The sequence below is a fragment of the Panicum virgatum genome, chromosome 4N (genome assembly GCF_016808335.1).
Source record: "Panicum virgatum strain AP13 chromosome 4N, P.virgatum_v5, whole genome shotgun sequence".
NCBI lineage: Eukaryota > Viridiplantae > Streptophyta > Magnoliopsida > Poales > Poaceae > Panicum > Panicum virgatum.
The window spans coordinates 22261714-22287274 of record NC_053148.1 but is presented as its reverse complement, the minus strand read 5'-3'; the positions used below and the strand labels follow the sequence as shown (position 1 = coordinate 22287274).

The 25561-nt window shown below is 47.0% G+C and overlaps 1 pseudogene; it reads right to left on the bottom strand.

Annotated features, from left to right (window-relative positions):
- Positions 1-8360: 8360 nt before the first annotated feature.
- LOC120669236 lies at positions 8361-18129 on the bottom strand (annotated as a pseudogene).
- Between the last annotated feature and the right edge of the window lie 7432 nt (positions 18130-25561).

Genomic DNA, 25561 nt, shown 5'->3' with positions numbered 1-25561 from the left:
GCCTTTTTTTCTAAAGAGCCCCTAAGTTTTTCTTAAATCAAGCCGCGCTCCATCCAGTTCAAAAGAAATTCCAACCAGGCCCTGTTTTTTTTACTTAGGCCCCTGGCTTTTCTCAGATTAGAACCCGCAGCCTTGAGCCGTCAGTTTTGCACGTTAGACCCTAAAACTAAGGTTTAATTACGTTTAGGCCCTCGGGTTTTGCAGAAAAGCCCCTGAAACTTCAGTTTTCTTACAAATAAGCCCCTAGAACTTGTTTTTAGCCTGGAAAATGCGTTTTAGCTCCGTTTTTAGCGTTCTTTATATCCACGCGATCGTTGTAACGCGTAGAATAGTTCTAGAGTAGTTTTGTGCGCTGTTTTTATGTATTGTTGTACTGTTTCTTAGTTTTTGTTAGAGTTTGCTTGTATGCTTATTGTTGTGCATTGTTTTGGCCATGTGTTCGTGAGTAGACGTTGATCCATCTGAGGAGCCTCAGTACCAGTACCCGGAGCAGCCGTCTTCCGAGCAGTTTGAGCAGCAGCCAGAGCAGTACGAGGAAGGCAAGTATAACATGAACAACCTATCACTTTTAATTACAATCTCATACTGCATCTTAATACTGTATGCCTATAAGGACTTTCCTAGCCACTTTATATCCTTTATATATATCCTTTGGGTTGCATTTTGGTTAGTTGTGCTAGGTGCCGCGCTATAAACACACTCTGGTCCTTTTTAATTAAATTGATTAATGGTTTACTTGAATTTAATTCTGAGAGTGGCACTCTGTGTGGCTTGAGTGGCTCACTTCTCGTTAAAACTGGTTTTGTTAGAAACATGGTTTAGGGGGCCAGCACGGTGCTTAGTGCTTGGTTGGCCACTCTCCATAAGGACCGGTTCATAGAGCGACAACCTGGGACAACAGCGCTACCACAAGGCTAGAATGGGATAGACTTGGCGTAATAATTAGATCTTTTTGGTTTGGAGTAACTTACCTGCGGGGCAAGAGTAGTAAGCTTCAATGGTCCCTGCTCCTCCGGCTTGGTCTGTGCTACGTGCTTGTACCCCTGGAGGTGGGCCCCATCGTCGCCGACCTAACTCTCGCGGTTACGCCTTACCAACGAGATTCTTTTTAAAGGCCTCGTAGTGAGTCGCTGGCCATCTCACCTAAGGAAGTGTGATGAACAACTGGCGTAGCTCACGACTTGTGGGTAAAGATGTGCAACCTCTGCAGAGTGTAAAACTGGTATACTAGCCGTGCTCACGGTTATGAGCGGCCCAGATCCTCCTTTTGATTAGTGAAGTTATCTCCTTCCGACGAGGGAGGTGCTTCTCGGGGTTACCTTGGTGGCTTGGTTTTGGTTTGGATCTCAGTAGTAGTATGATTAAATCTGATTAATTACTATGTAACTGGGTTAATGGTAATTCATCCACTCGTAGTAAATAGCTCTAATAAAATTTTGCCAAGATTAAAAGCTAATGCAGTTAAGTCAGCCAGCCTAGAGCCTCATAGTTTGTGTTATACTTGTTGAGTACAAGTTGTGTACTCACCCTTGCCTCTTCTCTACTTTTTCCTCTTGGCTACGCTACTGCTGCTCAGTTCCTGCCGTCACGAGGGAGTTCGTCCAGCGCTACCAGGACTACGAGGACTTCTAGGTGCTTCGTCTCCCAGTCGACGTCCCTGTGGCGCCCTGCTTCAGTTTCGGAGAGCTTTTATCGTATTTTGTACTTCGCTTCCGCTGTATCAGACATTTTGTCATTATTGTAATAAATAACATTCGTATTCGCTTTATTATGTCTTTTTACGTGATATGTGCTATGATATACTGTTCATTCTGTTGTATATACGTGTGACTTGATCCTGGCACGTATATGATTGCTCGGTTTATGTTCTTTTATAAACCGGGTGTTACAAGTTTGAATTAGGATTAGATTTAGAAAAGGAAAGGGATTAGAAAAGGAGCCCAAACCCCAAACCATCTCGGCCCAGTGACCAACCCAACAGCCCAACTCGCAGGCCCAACCCTCTCCTCTCTCTTTTCCCTTTCCCGCGCTCGGGCCGACCCAACCTGCCCCGCGGCCCGACCCACACCTCCGCGCGGCCCAGCACGCGCTCGCGCAGCGGCCCGCTCCCCGCACCGCGTCGCCCTCTCCCTCACCTCTCCTCGGGGTGCGATCCATAGTGCCCACCAGCCAGCGCCTCAGCCCGCGCGAAGCACTCAGCCGCTCGCTCGCAACCGCGTCTCTCCCTTCCCGCTGCCAGCCCGGCCCCACGCGCCAGGGCCGTCCTCTTCCTCCGGATCCCGCTCGCGCAACTGCCGCCCGAACATCTCGCCAAGGATCACGCCCGCGCCCCCCACTGCACGCCTCCCCAAGATCCCCGCCCAGCCTTTAAATTGGCCCCGCAGCCTCTGCGCCCACCATCTCGCTCAGCCGCGCCGCCATAAACCCTAGCACGCCGCCACCACCCGCTCCGCCGCGCTAGAACTCTGCGCCGCCGCGGGCACGACGCTCCGCAGCGCCCAAGCCCCACCGGAGCCGTGCACTAGCTCCGCCCGAGTCCCAGGAGACTCCCCGAGCTCTCCTCCCCCGGCCTAGGTCCCTGCAGTGCCGGAGCTCCGCCGAATCTGCGTCACCAGTGAGAAGCTCCGCCGCCGTAAATTCGTCACCGCCGGCAACCCCCAATCCCCTCCTGACCTTGTTCCACCTTCACAGCACCCCGGCGCACCGAATCGAGGAGCCCAGGGACCCGGAGGGGCGCCACCGCACCCGGACCGCGAGCTCCGCCCCGTCTCCGCCGTAGGTCCTCACTGCCGGCGCCGTTGCATCACGCCACCGACCTCTTCCAAGCTCGGTGAGCATCCCCAGTTCCCTGCCGTGCTCTTACACTAGATGTTTTATCCTGTAACGCACCCCTGTGGCCGCGCGAGCTCACGCCGGCGATGTTCCGCCATGCCCACCCGCCGCCGCCGATGCACGCGCCGCTCCGGGCCATCCCGTGCCTCGCTAGAGCCATCAGTGGGTCATGCATGTCGCCTAGATGCGTCCCGACCCAATCCCCACTTGAATCCGCCCCGGGGAGGCTGAGATGGACCCCCGCCGCGGGATATGTCTCCGGCGACTCACCGCCGCCGCCCGCGCACCCAAGTCCCCTGAACCGCACGATTAGAACCCAACGGATGCGATTAGAACCGATCCAGACCTGATCCGGGCCGTCAGATCCAAAACCGGCAGCCCAGATTAGAAGATACCCTTTCGCCTAGTATTTTTTTCTAAAGACACCCCCATGTTTCCTGTTATCAACCTGCAGTCCACCCCTTTTGAAAAATAATTGCGGTTTGGCCCAGTTTTTAGCGTCTAAGCCCCTAGACTTCTACCTTTTAGAACCCGCAGTCCAAACCTTGAGTTTTTGCACGCTAGCCCTTAGATTTAACTGTTAATTATGTTTTAGCCCTCGGTTTTTGCAGAAAACCCCCTGGAACTTCAGTTTTCTTACAAATAAGCCCCTAGAACTTGTTTTTGGCCTAGAATACGCGTTTTAGCTCCGTTTTAAGCGTTCTTTATATCCACGCTATCGTTGTAACGCATAGAATAGTTTTAGACTAGTTTAGTGTGTTGTTTTTATGTATTGATGTACTGTTTCTTAGCTTTTGTTAGTGTTTGCTTGTATGCTTATTATTGTGCATTGTTTTGGCCATGTGTTCGTGAGTAGACGTTGATCCATCTGAGGAGCCCCAGTACCAGTACCCGGAGCAGCCGTCTTCCGAGCACTTTGAGCAGCAGCAGGAGCAGTACAAGGAAGGCAAGTGTAACATGAACAACCTATAACTTTTAAATACATTTTCATACTGCATTTTAATACTGTATGCCTATAAGGATTTCCTAGCCACTTTATACCCTTTATATATATCCTTTGGGTTGCATTTTGGTTAGTTGTGCTAGGTGCCGCGCTATAACACATTCTAGTCCTTTTTAATTAAATTGATTAATGGTTTACTTGGACTTAATTCTGAGAGTGGCCCTCTGTGTGGATGAGTGGCTCACGTCTCGTTAAAAGATGGTTTTTGTAGAAACATGGTTTAGGGGGCCAGCACGGTGCTTAGTGCTTGGTTGGCCACTCTCCATAAGGACCGGTTCATAGAGCGACAACCTGGGACAACAGCGCTACCACAAGGCTAGAATGGGATAGACTTGGCTTACTAATTAGGTCCTTTTGGTTTGGAGTAACTTACCTGCGGGGCAAGAGTAGTAAGCTTCAATGGTCCCTGCTCCTCCGGCTTGGTCTGTGCTAGGATTGCGCTCCGGTGCTTGTACCCCTGGAGGTGGGCCCCATCGTCGCTGACCTAACTCTCGCGGTTACGCCTTACCAACGAGATTCTTTGTAACGGCCTCGTAGTGAGTCGCTAGTCATCTCACCTAAGGAAGTGTGATGAACCTCTAGCGTAGCTCACGACTTGTGGGTAAAGATGTGCAACCTCTGCAGAGTGTAAAACTGGTATACTAGCCGTGCTCACGGTCTTGAGCGGCCCAGATCCTCCTTTTGATTAGTGGGGTTGTCTCCTTCCGACGAGGGAGGTGCCTCTCGGGGTTACCTTGGTGGTTTCGGTTTGGTTCTCAGTAGTAACATGATTAATTTTGATTAATTACTATGTAACTGGTTTATGGTAATTCATCAACTTGTAGTAATTAGCTTTAATAAAATTTTGCCAAGACTTAAAAGCTAATGCAGTCAGTCAGCCAACCTTAGAGCCTCATAGTTTGTGTTATACTTGTTGAGTACAAGTTGTGTACTCACCCTTGCCTCTTCTCTACTTTTTCCTCTTGGATACTCTACTGCTGCTCAGTACCTGCCGACACGAGGGAGTTCGCTCAACACTACCAGGACTACGAGGACTTCTAGGCGTTCGTCTCCCAGTCGACGTCCCTGTGGCGCCCTGCTCAGCTTCGGAGAGCTTTTATCGTATTTGTTCTTCGCTTCCGCTGTATCAGACATTTTTGTCATTAATGTAATAAATAACATTCGTATTCGCTTTATTATGTCTTATTTCGTGATATGTGCTATGATATTCTGTTCATTCTGTTGTATATACGTGTGACTTGATCCTGGCACGTATATGATTGCTCGGTTTATGTCCTTTTATAAACCGGGTGTTACAGCTACCCTCGAACGCGGAGTTCGAGATGTCCTATGCGGTGTTCAAGGCCAGCCGAGGGTGCCTAGCAGGGGGATCCCATCGAGGGAGAGCATCGAGCCCTCGGACCCTACCTAATGGGTCCGAGCCCCGCCTAGCGCACCTTCGCGAGCACTTTTACGTAACGTGTCCACGCACCACGAGCCGACCCTTATCGAATGGAGCACGGACGTTCGCTTGAACCACCCGCTAACAGCTCACCGAAGCAACCATAGCTCGCGGCCCGGGCATGGGTAGCATGGTGCGCTTCACCCCTCCTCCCTGCGGAAGGGCGACGAGGGACGTAATTCTAAGTCGAGGGTTCCCCTGAACGCCTTCACATAGGCCAAGGCTCGGGGGCTCCTCGCACGCTGTGGCTAAAGCCGTATCCTCGGATAAATCAGCAATCACCCGATTGTGAAATCCTATGTGTCAACAAACCCCCCTCACATGATCAACAAAACTCCCTTCGCGCTTAACACGTCCTCCGGATTGATCAAAAGGGCTGCAGGCCACCATATCAGCACTGGAAAGCGCCGAGGCCGGCTGAAAGGAACGCCGAGGCCAGCTGGAAGGAACGCTGAGTGACTGCCTCACCCAATTGACCACGCGATACGACGTCTATAGCCCTTGGATGAGTGCTAGCACTCCTCCAAGGCCTCGGAGGCTACACCCGCGGGTGCGCTGATGCACCCGTATGGAGGAAATTTCACATATCCGAGGAACTAAACCCCCACAATTAGCATCTGAGTTGCCGCTCCGAGGGATCAAGCCTCTGCAGGACTGATACTCATCCCTACAAAGGCTCGGGGGCTACTGTCGGGTACCATAATTAGGGGCACCCTAATTCAGGGACTAAACTGCCCTCGGAAACGCAAAACACAATTAGGCCATCGGGCCCACAATGCCTACCGCCTTGTCAAACTCTACAGTCACACCGAACCAAGGCCAACAGTCTTCCTCCGATCCGAAGGGGAAGAAGGATTACTCGACGGCGATCCTGGAGAGGAAGAAGCCACCAATGATGACAACTCCATCGTCACTCTGCACCCGGATCTTCTCCAGGTCCTAACGAGGCCCAATCCTCACTCAGCCTACGGCCCAGCTCTGCAGTACGGCCCATCCTATGCCTCACTCGAACCCGCTGAGCAATCTCCACTTCGCTCGAGGCCTCCCCTCTGAGGCCCTCGACATTGCACCACATCTCCGCCTCGCTCGAGGGTAGCGGACCTACCCTCGGAAGGCAGGCAAACTCTGCCTCGCTCAAGGGTAGCGGACCTACCCTCGGAAGGCAGGCCAACTCCGCCTCGCTCGAGGCTACCCCTCGGCAGATGGAACTAGTAACCCATCTGCTCACCTGCCCATCTGACAGAAGCATTAAATGCCAACCACCCCACCGCAGTGTGCAGGGTGAGACAGCGTCAGGCCACCATGCCGCACAGCAGCTGTGACCGGAGTTTCGTCCACCAACTCCGATCACTGCTCGGCCATCCCCGGCACTGTTCCGACCCTGTGAGAACCTGTGACGCCTTGTGCAGACGTGCCCGGCACTGCTCTTGCCACTATACTGCCTACTCCTCGTACTTTCTCCTCTGCAGAACCCTCGACCGGCATGGGCGCGACCCTCGAATGTGGTACGGACCTTGACTAGAGCAAGACCTCTGCCAGCAGGACCGTCGGCGCTCTGCCAGCTCAGGCCCAGAGGACGGTACCCTCAACAGAAGACACCACGACGCCCACAGGAGTCACCAGGACGCCGTCACGATCTCCGCGAGACCAAAGAGCCACCCAGAACACTGCCACGCCCGGCGCCACGCCACCCCCCCCCCAGTACTCAACAGTGTACTTCAAACAGTGATCGACCACTCCACACCCCCGATTCGGGGGAAGACGACGACTTCTGAGATTTCCCATATATGTACTCCGCCCCTCTTTGTGTCTATAAAAGGAGGCGGCGGGCGCCTTCGACCAGCTCCTCTAGCTTCACTCGGACACCACACACAGAGCACACGCTCACTCTCCCAGTATTTGCACTCGCCTCAATCACTTAGCAGAGACTTGGGTGCTTTCCTCCCTCTCTCGCCACGCTTGTACCCCCTACTACAGGCACTACGGTGCAAGACAATACAATGCACTCGCACACCCCTGCTGGACGTACGGCCCCGTGGCCGGAACCAGGATAAACCCTTGTGTATTACCTCTTGCATCAACCATCTAGGGTGAGGGACGCGCAGCATCATCACTCGTTGGTGCCGGGCCGCCGGGTCTGGACACCGACAGAAAGCACACGAATCCAAGGGCCCACAAAATGGGACAAAATTGACCTAGATTGGTGGGAATCACCAAGGATCATGAAAAGGACCCACCTACCGGTCATCCATGCAAAGGCGGTGCCTAGGAGGGCCCACCAGGGATCGGCCAAACTAGGACTCCTTCACAGAACCTTTAGCTTTGGCTGGTAGATTCTTTGCACTGCCCCTACATCGGTTTCTAAGGTTTCCATACAAAGTGGTGGCTGGAACCGACCTCTAGCCACTATATAAGGAGGAGGAGAGCCTCCCATTCAACACACAACAACAAGAAGAGAAGAGCTCCACTCCAAGTGAAGTCTGTTGATATTTCTTCGCGCAATCACTAGGAATGGGGGTATTAAGCCCATCCCCGGCAATAGCACCAAAAATGCTTGTTCATATTTCTTAGCGCAATCACTTGGAACGGGGGTGTTAAGCCCATCCCATGCAACGGTGTCAGAAATGCCGGTTGGTATAACTTAATGATTAAAAAAATTATCCACAAGCGCATGGGTCTCATGAATATAAATTGCCACGACCGATTGAGGAAATTTAATCGATAAAAAACAAATCAATCTAATACTTTTTTCCTATTATATTTCTAAACCTGAGCTCTTCCAACCCCAACTTCTTGTTACAGTATGTTATAGGTCACCTGCCAACCCTAAAAGAAACCATGTAGGCTTGCCCAAACGGGTCCCTCCAAGGCGGACATTCATTGGATCCTTGTGGGGCTACACCGATGAGACCAGTTTGACCGAGCTACCACATCGGTCTGACCAGTTTACGCTGAGGCACCGCAAGGTGCACCCATGCATGCTGCAAGTTCGGTGCTCAATGTTTAACACGTGCGTTACACATGAAAATCAACACATTCATACAGGAATATGGGCGAACTGGATGACCAGAAAGATCACAAATATAATGAATTAAGACTACAATGAAACATATTAGCACTTATCTTATTGGTGAATCACTCTTAGTACTTACATGTACATGTAACAAAGTTAAATACATCGAAGCATCCCGTTATGAACAGGTACAAGTTAACAGTTGACTTCATCTTAAAGCATCCAGCGATTATTGTGGCTTCAATTTGAGAGATGCGCTGCAACCAAGAACGAAAAAAGTGAGCACAAGAGCTGTACAATTCGACCTGTGTCAAAATTCCTATGGTAGCCAAATATTTTGCCCAACCTTACCACACCAAGGCGGAGAAACTAAAGTTGTGCAAACCTAACCTATGTAGTGGGGCATAGATGCATAGTGGCAAGCATGGTTATGAAAAGGTAGAAGTTACACCTATTGATGCAGTATCTCTTCCCTGTCGGTGGTGGCCCGTCATCAAAGACATGCCCAAGGTGGGCGTCACAGGCAGCGCAAAGCACCTCAGTCCGGGGCATGAATACGATTGACATATCAAGCTTGCTCTTGACATTGTCGCCAATCGGTTTATAGTAGGAGGGCCATCCAGTACCACTGTCGAACTTGGTCGATGATCTGAACCAATAGGAGCACCACAGTAGTGCAGAACAATGAGCGGCATCCCAATAAGATTTCAGCGCAGAAACAAGTATCATGCAAATTTCAAATGAAGAAATATGAAGATGCGTTCTCTTGGCTGTTCATGTGGATTGCTTACTCAAATAGAGGGTTGTCACAGCAGACACAGTGATAAATGCCGGAGGTTTTAGTGTTCCAGTATTCCCTGATATATGACAAAAAACAGAGAAACACTATGTTTTAACAGCAGCAGAAACACTGAATTAAGATGGTGCGCAAAAGAAGATTAATAATTTGAGTAGAGTGCGGAGAAATTGGAATAATAGCCACTTGGCAACTTACCCAGTGAATGCTCTCCGTGCCCTTCTGCCGAGTCACATAATACTGTTCTTTAGTCAGCTGCTTCTTCCACTCCTCTTCACTCAGGGACTTATAGTTACCTTTCTCAGTTTCATTAAATTAGAATATTAGCTGTTAGTGCAGTACTTCGTCAACATTGATATCAAATGTAGGCAGATTTTTATTTAATCTTAAGGACATTCTCTTGCAGCATCAATGCTATCTCTTGACCACTACCTAGTACCTATTTTAATGAAGTGAGAAACCGAATAGCTAGAACATGAATGCATCTTGTTGGCAATATTAATTAACAGCCTCGCTTTTACCAGGTGTAACAAAGTAAAGTAGTAAACAATCTTTTATAGAAGAAGATATAAGGCCAGTCTCAATGAAGGGTTTCATGGGGGTGTTTCCAAGAATGACACATCATCCTTACGGTTTTGATTTGTAGTATGAAACGTCCACTCTCAATGTATAGTTTCGTAGCACGGTTTCATAGACTAATCTGAACATTAAATTGTTGTATGGTAATATGATCAATTGTGCCATACCAACTATGTAGCCACTGGAAACATCAGAGCCATCATCTGAACCGAGCCATAAGAACCAGAAAAGAAAAATAGATCCTTGTGCTTGGTCTGGCAAGAGCATGTGCCGAATGACCCCTTTCCTTGCTTCGGTACTTCCCACCCAGATCGGGTGACCAACAGCTCCTCCCTCCACTGCTTCCGATAGGATGGCCGGCCGTCGACGAGCAAATCTGCAGGAGCTCCACCGTCTCCATCCGATTCCTGACGCCGGGAGCATCATCATCACAGCCGCAACCCCCCCCCCCCCCCCCCCCCCCCCCAACTCTCTGGACCGAGCTGCAATCCACTAAAGCTGCTCCTGCTGGCGAATCTGAGCTGCTCCGCACCACCATCTGTGAGCGTTTGAAGGTTGGAGAGCTGAGAGCGGCGACCGTGATGGGGCCGTAGGCCGCAACCGGAGAGACGAGAGTGTTGACACTAATTTACGCCAACACACTCGAATGCGCTAGAACGCGCGTTGATCGTCGACACGATCTTCACCAACGGGCTCCCTGCACACAGACCGGTCAGATCGGTTATGACGACCGGTCAGACCGGTTCTACAGAGAACACCGCGAAGACCTAAAACCTCGAGCTCGGGATGGACCCCGTCGGAGCTCGTGGATCTAGGGTTGCTCTGAGGTCGGCAGGCCACTCAGAACGCCATCGAACGCTGTGGAGACGAGCGAAGAACAGCAGATGAGATTGGAAAAGTTAGGGTTTGGAGGAAAAAGTAAAGGATAAATGTGTGAATCCATTGTGATTAACCTCAATCGGCCTTAGCCTTTATATTTATAGGCCGGAGAAGCCTCTTCACGAGTAGGATTACATGAGGACTCTTTACAAAAACTCTAATTCTACTTAGTCTGTACAAACCAGACCGGTCTGACCGGTCGGCCCGACCGGTTAGACCGGTCGACCTCAGCAGGTGCCAAATTTGGCTGTCAACATATGCCCCCCTGCTTTTTGGTGAGTTTCACAAACCAAAAAGCAAGAACTATCCTGATGTACATGTTTTACACAGAGCACACAATTCTAAAAATAAAAACTAAGGGCAATATCCAATACCGGCCGTCTTCGTCTTCACGCACTTTGCCAAACGATAGGATAGAATTTCTTTAAGTATCTCCCATTGATAGTCCTGGGTAGACGTTCACCTTGCACCGCCTCCGCCATATACGAATTTCCGGAGATAACTTTGATAATCTTGTATGGACCCTCCCAACTTGGAGACCATTTGCCAAACTTGTTGCTTTTCATCCCAAGAGGCAAAATTGTCTTCCAAACCAGATCCCCAACCTGAAAAGATTTAAGTTTTACCTTTTTGTTGTAAGCTGTGACCACCCGAAGCTTGTCTTTCTCAATCTCCTTCAAAGCCTTCAAACGCTTGTCGGTCACCTCATCAATATTATCAATCATCAAATCATGGTAATCAACAGCGGAGAGGTCATTTTGCTTTGCCAACCTATATGCGTCCAGATTTACCTCAACGGGTAAAACGGCCTCTTGACCATACACAAGCTCAAAAGGAGTAACCTTAGTAGAACCATGTCTAGATATACGATGAGCCCACAATGCTTCGGATAACACCTCATGCCACCTCTTAGGATTTTCTTCTATCTTCTTCTTGACAAGTTTGATCAAAATCTTATTACTAGACTCGGCCTGCCCATTGGCCTGAGCATAGTATGGAGATGAATTGAGCAACTTAATCTTATAAGATTCGGCAAAGGCACGCACCTCTTTTGATATAAATGAAGGACCTTGATCCGTTGTCAAAGTTTGTGGAATGCCGAATCTATGAATAATATGCTCAGTAATAAACTCAATTACCTCCCTATGTGTCATAATCTTCAAAGGAACTGCTTCGGTCCACTTAGTAAAATAATTTGTAGCAACTAACACGAAGCGATGCCCCTTTGAAGATGGAGGATTAATTTGTCCAATAAAATCCAACCCCCAACCTCGGAACGGCCATGATTTAATAATAGGATGCATCAACGCAGCAGGCACCAATTGCAAATCACCAAATCGCTGACATTCTTCACACCCTTTATAGTATCTAAAACAATCGGACAGCATGGTGGGCCAATAGAAACCAGCTCTTCTGAGTAACCACTTCATCTTGGGAGCCGATTGATGAGTACCACAAATACCTTCATGAACCTCACCCATAGCAACCCGAGCCTGATCCGAGTCTAAACATTTGAGGAGCAAATCTTCGGCAGTTCGACGATAAAGTTCATCGTCAATTATAACATACTTGAAAGCCAAACGCCGAATATTTTTCTCTGCGCCACGACCAAGATCTCTCAAATACGACATAAGAGGAACCCTCCAATCCTGGGCTTTGGCCGAGACGATTGAATTATCTTTTTTGGCCGAATCAGAACTAACAGTTGCATCACCGGTCAGACCGGTCTCTGGACCGGTGTGACCAGTCTGGGCGGTCAGACCGGTTTCGCTGACCGGTCGGACCGGTGCGTCCAGAACCAGACACTCGGCTTTCGTTTGCATCGGCTTGTGAATGTTGAAATATTTTTTTGTAACATTATAGCCAGATGCTTGTTGCGCCAGAATATTTGCCTTTCCATTCTCCTCCCTCGGAATATGTTTGATAATAAATTCATCGAAAGAGGAAATAATATCGAGGCATTTATCAAGATATGCATTTAGAGAACCATTATAACACTGGCATACCTTAGATACTTGCTGCACCACCAGAAGAGAATCTCCAAAGGCTTCAACATGCTTCACGCCCATGGATTGCAAGAATTCCAAGCCAAATAGAAGAGCCTCATATTCAACTTGGTTATTTGTGCACTCTTCTTCCAATCGGTTTGAAAATTCAAAACAGCACCATTCGGAGAAATAAGAACAGCACCAATCCCTTGACCATCATCACAAACTGATCCATCAAAGTACAACTTCCATGGTGTGCAAGTAATATAGCCGACTTCTAAATCATGCTTGTCATTAATCCGATGCTCAACAATAAAATCCGATACAATTTGGCCTCTCATAGATTTTAAAGGTTCACAAGCCAAATCATACTCAACCAAAGCATAAGCCCACTTACCGATTCTACCACTCAAAATCGGTTTATGTAACATATGTTTGATCACATCGGTTTGACATACTACTATGCAAGTACTAGATAATAGATAATGTCTCAATTTGGTACAAGCATAATAAAGAGATAAACATAACTTCTCAGAAAGAGTATACCTTGTCTCCGCATCAATAAGTCGTCGGCTTATATAAGTGATGACATACTCCTTGTCTTGGGTTCTTGAGTCAAAACAGTCCCAATGACATTATCTTCAACAGCCACAAAAAGCCTGAAAGGAACCCCTCTCCTAGACGCCTTGAGCACAGGTGTTGAAGATAAATAAACCTTGATCTTTTCAAAAGCCTCTTGTTGTTCTGCCCCCCAAGTAAATTTGGTTTCATTCTTTAACCGAAGAATAGAAGTAAGAGCATCAATATGCCTTATTACAAATAGTTTGCCAATTTTCTAACTCGAATTGAAAAACTTCTAATTCGGCTTTTATCCGCTGATGTTGCAATTTTCAACCAGCTCAAGACCTTAAATATTTGATCAAAGTCTTGAGAACCCCTTGCAAACTGATCTGTTGCATAGAAACTTCATGAGGTAAATTATCATTTGCCAATATTTTGCCCCCCGAGCACTTAAATGTTGTCGAGCTCCATATTGCTGCTCTTTTGGTGTAGCCTCATGATCATTGGCCATGATCGGCCTTTGGATAGAAGGATTGACCATTTTACCAAAAACCATCGGCCTTGTACCCGCATCATTGACAACCACTTTGATATTGCCGATTTGCACAACATCATCGGCTTTAGCTTTCTCTGGATCAATAGTGGGTTGTACCTCTTCTTTCTTCTCCTTGACACGGTAAACCTGTCTCGGAGAATGAGCTTTCCCGGCCTCTGATGAGACCGGTCTGACCGGTCAACGGCGACCGGTCTGACCGGTGAAGGCTGTAGCCTCTGACCTGATTGGTTGGATCTCAATCGGTCATGCACTGGTCGTGCAACCTTGCCGAACATAGGCCTTCTGTGATCCTCCTCCCTGTGGTGAGATGGTAAGTATAGCATCGGATAACAATACATCCAAATTCCTTCATGCCCCCATGTAGGACAAGAAAAACCCGATGCCGGTGACGCCCATGGCGTGGTAGTACACATCTTCAGATGAGGGAATAATGTAGTGCTATCACCCCTACGCTTGCTGGATTCTCCCCTAGGAGAAGAACGCTTGCCTTGACGTGAAGGTGAACTTGGTTCTTTTTTTAGTGGCCGATCTTTTGGAACAGCCTTTGTGTACTTGTTCCGTAGCTGAGCAAAGGTGAGCTGCTTTGTAGAAGTCCCCTGCACCTTCGACTTATTAACCTTCCGAATACCTCCTTCCGGGCGCTTAGGCTTGAAAGTTCTGGGCCGACCTTTTGTCTGACAGGTCTGACCGGTTGAGGCAACCGGTCTGACCGGTCGTGCCTGAGTTGCAGGCCGACTCGTCTTTTGAGAGCAATTTTCTTGCCCCCCGGGTCTTGAAGCTTTGACAGTGATCTTCAGTGACTCCTATCCATTAGGAGTCTTCTCCATTGTCACTTCCCTAGCCTGAATCTTGTCATTGATATTTTTCGGCCTTGTCTCACCAATGATAATATTTTTCCCTTTTTTCGGATTGTTCTGGCCGAATGAGTACCTTGACATTATCCAAATCAATCGTATGGATAGGGAATGACGCCTTGTCATCTTTTACCTCATGCATTACCAATCGTCCTTCATTAACGGCCGATTGGATTTTTCGACGAAAGATATAGCAATCATTAGTTGCATGAGAAAAAGTATTATGCCACTTGCAATATGCATGCCGCTTCAGCTCCTCAAGCGGCGGTATGACATGAGACAACTTGATGTTTCCGCTTCTAAACAATTCATCAAATATACGATCACACTTAGAAACATCAAAAGTGAAACGAGCTTGTTCTTGCCGATTCTTTGGAATCGGCTTAAGCGATGAACAAGAACATGGCTTAGCATCTGATGGCCATATGAATTCAGCAACATAAGCTTCCTTTTTCTCATCGTCCGAATCAGATTTACAATCGACATGTATGGAACGATGAGTATTATGGGCATCTTTTGCACTCTGGAGTCTAAATTCTAAACTCAAAACTTTCATGTGCAAATAATTAATAGTGTAGTACTCAAAGCCTTCGAGTTCTTTTTTCAAATAAGAATGCAAACCATCAAAAGCCAAATCAGCCAATTCCTTTTTAGAAACTGTTAAATTGAAACAATGGTTCTTTATATATTTAAACCTTCGTAAGTAATCCGAAGCAGGCTCATCTTGGCCTTGCCTAACCGATGCCAAATCCGACAGTTTAGCTTCATTGTGCCCATTATAAAAATGATCATGAAACTTACGTTCCAACTGATTTCAAGATTGAATTGAATTCGGGGCCAATGAAGAAAACCAAGAAAAAACGGTTCCAGTCAAAGATAATGAAAATAAGCGAACGCGCAAAGCCTCATGAAAACCAGCTTATCCCAGTTGTAAGATATATTGGTCAATGTGCTCCCAAAGTGCTTTATTATCATGACCACTAAATTTCACAAATTCAGGAACACACCAACCAGCAGGAAAAGAAACTAAATCAAATTCAGGAGGATATGGCTTTTGGTATAATGTAGAATTACCTATATCCACACCAAATTTAGTTTTCATCGCACTAGCCGGATCCTCTTTTAACCTAGCGGGATCGGCTTTGCATCTACCACTCGTGGATGCTTGTGCTACAGAAGTAAGACGATGTTCTATAGAATTATCTTGTACCATCATCTGAACCGAACTTATCGGTGCATGCCCCATAGAATTTCGATGTACATTAACAAGAATCGGTTCATGTGGAGGACCAGATTCTTGTGAAGGAGAAGGCTGCACACAATTTGTCATCTCGTTGATTCGGCTAAGGGTTGCCGAGCAAGGAGTAGACGTGTTCGGTGTAGATGTTACTGGGCTAACCACCATCTCATCGGTCTGACCGGTCCAGCCATATTTGGCTGTACCAATTGCAATGGTGATGTTTGCCCTGCCAAATAATTTGTCGGCATGCCATATAGTGGTTCTGGAACAGATGCTGGCGTAGCCGATGAACTAACAGTTTGGAAAGCACAATTATCATCTACATATTTGCCTTTTTTATGATGTCTAATTGATCCTTTAAATCATTCATGGGCTTATATATATCAGCAATCTTCTTATCCATAAGAGATGATAATTGGCTAAACAAGTCGGAAGATGAGGTGCTTACATCGCTTATTACCTCGACTTGCTTATTCTTGAGCGTGAAGGAGGGCATCACGAAGTCTTGAACCCTCGTGATCTGGCCTTGCTGATTTTTCTTGAATCCCTTCAAGAATTGCGCTTTGAAGTGCTCCCTGACCACCAAGTACTCTTGGCGCTCCTCCTCGCTGAGTTCCTCGATAGAGGTGGAGATGTTGCCTTCGTTGAGGTCGGTGATGACGCCCATCTTCTTTGAGAACTAGATTAGATCGGTTTAAAAACCAAATTAATCAGTCCCCAGCGGAGTCGCCAAAAAGTGTGTTGACACTAATTTACGCCAACACACTCAAATGCGCTAGAACGTGCGTTGATCGTCGACACAATCTTCACCAATGGGCTCCCTGCACACAGACCGGACAGACCGGTTATGGAGACCGGTCAGACCGGTTCTATAGAGAACGCCGCAAAGACCTAAAACCTCGAGCTCGGGAGGGACCCCGTCGGAGCTCGTGGATCTAGGGTTGCTCTGAGGTCGGCAGGCCACTCAGAACGCCATCGAACGCCGTGGAGACGAGCGAAGAACAGCAGATGAGATTGGAAAAGTTAGGGTTTTGAGGAAAAAGTAAAGGATAAATGTGCGAATCGATTGTGATTAACCTCAATCGGCATTAGCCTTTATATTTATAGGCCGGGGAAGACGTACCCCTTCACGAGTAGGATTACATGAGGACTCTTTACAAAAACCCTAATTCTACTCGGACTGTACAAACCAGACCGATCTGACCGGTCGGCCCGACCGGTCAGACCGGTCGACCTCAGCAGGTGCCAAATTTGGCTGTCAACAGAGAGCAGCACAAGAGCCTGGACCGGCGTCTGCAACGGGAGGCACCGATGGGGGAGGCTGACGTGCCGCCGAGACCGGAGCAATGGCCGCGGCAGTGCGTCACTGCAGCAGGAGGTACAGGGGCGAGGCAGGAGAAGGCAGAGAAATTTGATTTGGGTCTGAATTCGTGAGTCTTTCAGAATTTGACCCCCTGACCTACATGTCAATGACTCTGATTAATTCCACATGTCATTGTGATAAGGGAGTCAAATTCTAAAAGGCTCATGAATTTAGACCCAAATTCTAAAATCTCTCGGAGAAGGCGGATGCGTGGGTGAAGGGTGTGTGGAGGACGCCGCAAGGGATCGGAAAAATGCGATGGGATGAAACGGACGAGTCCTCAGTGCAAGTTTCGTACGCGTTTCATAGTATTGGAAATGAAACACCTCCCCTCTCTCTCCTATTAAATCTCCTGCCATGTCATCAGTTTTGCTTATGTGGCACCCTATTTAATGCAAATGAAACTCCTATGAAACCTGCATGGAGACTGGCCTAATATTTTCAATAAAATCAGAATAATATAAATTCTTTAGACATTGTCAATTTTGAGCTTCCTCGGTTAATACAAGAAAAAGGCAAATTCTGAGTGCGTTCATGCTTCTGTAGAGTTAGTTTTGGCACATTGATTTTACACTGCACCATTATAATTCAGTGTTATGTTATGTTATATCACGAAATCTGCACCATTTTCTGAAATTAAGCAGCATATAACTGTACTGGAAATAAGTAGTAGGAGCCCAACTGTCTTGTTTGCCAGAATTGGACTCAAGACATGACTAGCCGCACAAATTCGCTGCTCGCATAGGTTAATAAACATCAAATTTGACCCCCTTCTTGTTCGACCCACATAGCTGGACTAATCAGTTTTGTCTACATGTTTAATTATATAGAACAAGAGCCGAAAGAATCTATGTCAAGAAGTCGTCCGCATCGTGCGATACCAATCCAACCGTCCCATACCCCGAAGGCAGGAGGAAGATACTCGTGGAAGCAAAAAAGGGAGGCGAAAAGAACCTGCACCTTGGGCTTGTCCTGGCGGCGTTTGCGGCGACGGGGACGACGACGACGATGGTACGGAGCCCATGGTGCGTGTTGACAGTCAAATTTGGCACCTGCCGAGGCCGACCGGTCTGACCGGTTAGACCGGTCTGGTCTGTACAGTCCGAGTAGAATTATGTTTTTTATAAAGAGTCCTCATGTAATCCTACTCGTGAAGGGGTACGTCTTTCCCAGCCTATAAATATAAAGGCTAAGGCCGATTGAGGTAACACCCAATTGAATCAATACAAAAATCGCATTACTTTTTATCTCTCAAACCCTAGCCTTTTTCAACCCAAGATTACTTTCTTCCTTCGTCTCGACGGCATTTGAAGACGTTCTGAGTGGCTTGCCGACCTCAGAGCAACCCTACGTTCACGAGCTCCGACAGGGTCCCTCCCGAGCTCGATGTTCTAGGTTTCCGGCGACGCCCTGCTTGCACCGGTCAGACCGGTCGGCGGCACCGGTCAGACCGGCCTGCCCAAGGTTTCGCGGGTGTTGATCGTTTTGACGATCATCCGCGCGTTCTAGCGCATTCGAGTGTGTTGGCGCGATTCTGCGTCAACATACTTTTTGGCGACTCCGCTGGAGAACAGATTAATCTGGTTTTTAAAACTGATCTAATCTAACTTCTTCGGAACTCATGGTGAAATTCACAACGACAACGTCATCAAGGCGACAATGGAGGAACTCACTGAAGACGAGCGCAAGGCCTACCTCATAGCTGAAGAGCACCTGAAAGAGTAATTCCTTCAAGGATTCAAGAAGGAGCGAGGAGGCCTATTCAAGAGGGTCGGGGAGTTCGTGATGCCATCATTCAAGCTGAACCAAGACAAGGTCGAGGTACTTCCTAATGATTCCTCTGAATTAGTCCAGCAATTCTCTCTTATGGTTGATTCGAAAATATCCGCCGCGCAAGTAGCTGCAGGAGAGAGTTTTGCTGGGCTCAATGATCAGATTGAGGCACTTAAAAAGAGCAAAAGTGTCGAGGATGGCACTTATATTCCAGAAGCGAATTCGGCTGGCACATCTGCTACCCAGGGTCAATCTTTGGGATGCCGCCGAACTCGTTTCCAGGGCAAACACCGTTGCCATCTACTGTCCACGCGCCACCGGTCCCACCGGTCTCCTCGACCGGTCAGACTGGTGCGGGCGGTCAGACCGGTAACATGATCGGTCAGACTGGTCCAACGGGACAGTGTCCAGTGCCTTCTGCACCGCACGCTTCTATTCCCGGTTCGGCCGTCCCTAGCCGAACCAATGAGATAGTGATGCATGACGGGCCTCATACTACATCACAGCAGGGATCTGGACCTCACCGAGGGCCGATTCCGAACATAAACATGACTCACACCGGTCCTACCACGCAACGTGTTTCGTCCTCTTCGCATGCATTGGCCAGCGGTACTTATCAAGCCGATTTCAACAGGTTTAAAGAGGATTTGGCCGGTGTGCTTAAATCTAAACTTGGGATTGATATGGGTGGGTCGCGTTTATATCAAAAGCCGTATCCTCCAGAGTTTGATTTTGTTTCATATCCTGCTGGTTGGCGCGTTCCCGAGTTTGTGAAATTTAATGGTGAAGATTCTCGTACGACTTGGGAGCATGTTAGCCAATATGTCTTGTAGTTGGGAAAAGCGGGTCTTAACGATGCTTTGCGCGTTCGCTTATTTTATTTATCTTTGACCGGAACCGCTTTCTCTTGATTTTCCTCACTGGCGCCGGGATCGATTTTAAATTGGAATCAATTAGAGCGCAAATTTAATGACCACTTTTTTAGTGGGGAAGCCGAAGTTAGATTGCTAGACTTAACATCGGTTAGACAAAACCGAGATGAATCGGTTTTGGATTATTTCCAGAGGTTTAAAGCTTTGAAAAACTGTTGTTTCAATTCGCCTCTTTCGGAAAAAGATTTGGCGGATTTGGCATTTAATGGCTTGCGTTCTTATTTGAAAGAGAAACTTGAAGGTTTTAATTTCATTACGGTTAATCATTTGCAAATGCGATCTGTTGGTGTCGAATTTAAGTATAAAAATTCTAAAGATTCCTTTAAGCCTCATCGGACTAACACGCATGTTGTTGAGAATGATTCCGACTGTTCGGACGATGAGGAAAAATGAGTATATGCCGCTGAATTTGTTTGGCCGTCAAAGGACAAACCTTCTATGTGTCCTTCGCTTAACCCAGTTCAAAAGAATCGGCAAAATGAGTTGAAATTTACTTTTGATGTTTCCAAGTGCGATAGGATTTTTGATGAATTACTTAAACATAGAAACATTCATTTGTCTCATGCTATACTGTCGCCGGAATAACTAAAAAGGCATGCATATTGTAAGTGTCATAATTCTTTCTCACATGCTACTAATGATTGTAATGTTTTCCGTCGATAGATCCAATCGGCTGTAGATGAAAGGCGATTGGTGCTTTCTGAGATGCAGGTAGACAAGACTCCCTTCCCTGTCCATACTTTGGAACTGAATAATCCAAAGGTTCTCCTTCGGCCGGAGCAAGCCGAAGGGGCTCAAGGGAAGAATGTGGTGATTGGAGATCCGAGGCCGATGAATGCAAATGACAAGATTCTGGCCCGAGAAGTCATTGCTGAGAAGACTCCTGATGGGAAGCCGACTTTGAGGATTTTTGTTAATGCTCCTAAGCCCGGGGGTCAAGCAAGTTCCTCCAGTCAGCCTACTGTCTAGGAGCAACCGGTCAGACCGGTAGCATCAACCGGTCAGACCGGCCCAGGGAGCAGCCCCGAACTTTCAAGCCGAAATGTCCGGAAGAGGGTACTTGGAAAACAAATGTTCCAAAACTGCGGGGTAAATGTACAAATCAGAGACCTACCTTTGGGTAGTTATTGAACAAGTACACTAAGGCCATTCAACAAGATCGGCCATTAAAAAAGAGACCTCATTCACCACCGCGTCGGGGCAATGCTTCGCCTCCAAGGAGGGAATTCATCAGGTGCAGGAGTGATTATCCTCAGTTTCCTCCACAGAAGGTGTATGCTACTATGCCTTGGTCCTCACCGGCGTCAAATGTAGTTAATCCGGTGTGGGGACATGAGGCGATTTGGCTCCAGTGCTTTCCAATGCCATACCCACCACCATATCAGAGGGAGGAAAGATCAAGGACGCCAGTACACGACTGATTAGGAGCACACCAATCTAGTCCAGCTCATTAGGCGCCACCAGTTAGACCGGTCAGATCGGTCTCAGCAGAGACCGGCGCGATTTGTTCCTCCGCAGGTTGAATACCGCGTGAAGGAAAAGAAGTTAGAGGTGCAATCAGAAGCTACTCCAGAGAAGGCTAAAGCCGATACTATTGTTCAGATCGGCGAGATTAAAGTGGTTGTGCAGGATAAGGGTAAGGAGCCGATGGTGATTGATAAATCGGCTACTTCTTCTGCTCCTCCTGTCCAGAAACCTTTTACTGCTAACAATCATGAGGCTGGTGGCAGCAAGGTGGCGGACAAATACCATCAACCCCATTGGTGTCCCGAGGGATTGACGCATACCCAGAAGAGGAAGCTCCAACGTCTTCGCAATAAGGAAAAGAGCGAGCAGGAGGCAGAGAAGGCGAGGGATGAGTACTTCAACAAGTACATGCCCATGATCCCTCAAGGCAAAGTATGGCAGGCCAAGACGATTGACCAGCCATCAGAAGAACCGGTCAAACCGACCACAGTGACCGGTCATACTGGTTCTCTCGACCGGTCAGACCGCCCTGAGCCACCGTTCAGACCGGTTGACCCCAGTGCAGAGAGTACAGCCGAATCAGCGGTGCCTGTTTCGGTTTCTTGAGTTGATGAAGTGGAACCAGCTCCTCCAGTAATGGAAGAAGAAGAACTGGTGGATTATGAGGCATCCCCGGAGCGCAACAATTTGGAGATCAACGTTGTGCATATGTCTTCGGATTATCTCATAATTCCTGAAGAGGAGGTGGCTCATCTTCAAATTGGACCTCGTGATGCTGTGTTCCAGAAGCCCAAGGAATCGGATAACCACTTGAAAGCTCTCTACATGAGGGGACATCTTAATGGAAAGCCGATTTCTCGCATGTTAGTGGATGGTGGGGCTATTGTAAATCTTATGCCCTACTCATTGTATAAAAAGCTTGGCGGGAAGGACGAGGAGCTAATCAAGATCAACTTGACGGTTAGCGGTGTAGGTGGAGGTGATCCCATTGGTGCCAAGGGAGTTGCGTCCATGGAGTTGACCGTTGGAAGTAAGATGCTTGCCACAGCCTTCTTCATCTCGGAAGTGCAAGGTAACTTCAGTTTAATACTTGGGCGTGATTGGATTCATGCCAATCAATGTGTTCTGTCTACCTTGCATCAATTTCTTATTCAGTGGATCGGTGATGAGGTTGAGATAGTGTCTGGTGACACTTCTTCCTTCATAGCTACCGCCGATTCCAATTCTATTGGTGCCAATGACAACGTCAAGTGCTTATCGGGCTTGGATCTGTCCGATTATGAGCTTATCAGTTGCACCAAGGAGGGTTTCGTTCCTGCAACTCTAATGCAGATGGAAAATCGGTTGAATCACTTAATGTTGTAAAGATGAGTCCAGCAGGCGACTCAGGTGCAACCGGTCAGACCGGGTCCCACGACCGGTCAAACCGGTCCTCTTCGGATCGGCCATCAGAGCCGACCGGTCGGACCAGTGGGTCAGACCGGTCCAACGCAGAGTGGCTCCAGCAACGCATTGAGCACTATCGGGCACGTACGAACGATATGTGCGAAACTATTAAAGAATCAGAAGACATGGACAAGCTGGGCCAAGTTTTTACGTCGGCTGATCCTTTAGAAAAGGTAGATCTAGGTGATGGTACTATTCGTAGGCCGACTTTTGTAAACAAGAATTTATCGGTTGAGTTTAAAGCCGATTTGATAAAGTTATTAAAAGAATATATCGATTGTTTTGCTTGGGAGTATTTTGAAATGCCGGGATTGAGTCGTGATCTTGTTGAACATCGCTTACTAATCAAAGCCGGTTTTAAACCTTATAAACAACTGGCTAGACGTTTCAATCCTAGTATTTATGACCGAATTAAAGAGGAGATTAATTGATTATTAGATGCTGGTTTTATTCGGTCTTGTCGTTATGCAGATTGGATCTCTAATATTGTGCCCGTTGAAAAGAAAGATTCGGGCAAGATTCGTGTTTGCATTGATTTTAGAGATCTCAATAGAGCTACTCCCAAGGATGAATATCCTATGCCTATAGCCGATATGCTAATTAATGAAGCATCGGGACATCATGTTATTAGCTTTCTTGATGGTAACGTGGGTTATAATCAAATATTCATGGCCGAGGAAGATACGTCTAAAACGGCCTTTGTGTGTCCCGGATTTGTTGGTTTGTTTGAGTGGGTGGTTATGACTTTTGGCTTAAAGAACTCCGGTGCAACTTATTAGAGGGCTATAAATTTAATCTTCCATGATTTGCTTGGTGTTATCTTGGAAGTGTACATTGATGATATTGTTATTAAATCGGCCAGTTTGGATTCTCATTTAGCCGATTTAAGACTTGCTCTTGAAAGGATGCGGCGGTATGGTTTGAAGATGAACCCACTCAAATGTGCTTTTGGAGTATCGGCGGGAAAATTCCTTGGTTTCATCATTCATGAGAAGGGCATAGAGATTGATCCTAAAAGAATTGAAGCTATGAGGAAAGTTGAGGCTCCTACTTGCAAAAGTTTCTGGGCAAGGTAAATTATTTGAGAAGATTTATTTCTAATTTGTCCGGAAAGATTGATGCTTTTACTCCTATTCTTCGGTTAAAGAATGAAGCCAAATTTACTTGGGGGGCAAAACAGCAAGAGGCATTTGAGAAAATTAAATACTATTTGTCTTCGCCGCTGGTTCTTAAAGCACCTAGGAGAGGTGTTCATTTTATACTTTATATAGCGGCCGAAGGTAAAGTTATTGGAGCTGTTTTGACTCAAGAGACCGAAGGAAAGGAGTATGTTGTTACATATATAGGCCGACGACTTATTGATGCGGAAACAAGGTATACTTTTATTGAAAAGTTGTACTTGTCTTTATATCATGCTTGTACTAAATTGCGACACTATCTACTATCTTGTACATGCATAGTAGTATGTCAAACTGATGTGATAAAACATATATTGCAAAAGCCGATTTTGAGTGGTAGAATCTGCAAGTGGGCATATGCTTTGATAGAATATGATTTGGCTTGTGAACCTTTGAAGTCTATGAAAGGCCAAATTGTAGCGGATTTCATTGTTGAGCATTGGATTAATGATGAGCATGATTTAGAAATCGGCCATATTTTTTGCACACCATAGAAGCTTTATTTTGATGGATCGGTTTGTGATGATGGGAGAGGGATTGGTCCTGTCCTTATATCTCCAAGAGGTGTTGTTTTTGAGTTCTCAAACCGATTAGAAGAATATTGCACAAATAACCAAGTTGAGTATGAAGCATTATTATTCGGCTTGGAAATTTTACAATCCATGGGCGTGAAGCATGCTGAAGTTTTTGGTGATTCGCTTCTCGTTGTGCAGCAAGTATCCAAGGTATGCTAGTGTCATAATGGTTCATTAAATGCATATCTTGATAAGTGCCTCGAAATTATTTCTTCTTTTGATGAATTCGTTATAAAACATTTGCCAAGAGAAGAAAATGGACAGGCTAACACTCTGGCTCAGCAAGCATCTGGTTATAATATTAGAAAAGGAAAATTTAACATTAGAAAACCAATGCAAATGATAGCCGAGTTGCAGTTTCTGGACGAACCGGTCAAACCAGTTGACGCGACCGGTCTAACCGCCCAGACCGGTCTGACCGGTCCGGAGATCGGTCTAACCGATCAGGATTGGAGAGTTCCTATGATCTCCTATCTCAAAGATCCTGGTCGTGGTGCAGAGAGAAATATTCGGCGTGCAACATTCAAGTATATTTTAATTGATGATGAGCTTTATCGTCGAACCGCCAAAGATTTGCTTCTTAAGTGTTTGGACTCGGATCAGGCCAAGGTTGCTATGGGAGAAGTTCATGAAGGTATCTGTGGTACTCATCAATCGGCTCCTAAAATGAAGTGGTTGCTTAGGAGAGCCGGATTCTATTGGCCTTCCATGATTTCGGATTGTTTCAAGTATTATAAGGGATGTGAAGGATGTCAACAGTTTGGAGATTTGCAATTGGTACCTGCTGCATCGTTGCATCCTATCATTAAACCATGGCCATTCCAAGGTTGGGGGTTGGATTTTATTGGACAAATTAATCCTCCATCTTCAAAGGGGCATCGCTTCGTGTTGGTTGCTACGGATTATTTTACTAAGTGGACCGAAGCGGTTCCTTTGAAGAATATGACACATAGAGAGGTGATTGAGTTTATAACTGAGCATATTATTCATAAATTCGGTATTCCTCAAACTTTGACTACGGATCAAGGCTCTTCGTTTATATCCAAGGAGATACGCGCATTTATCGAATCTTACAAGATCAAGTT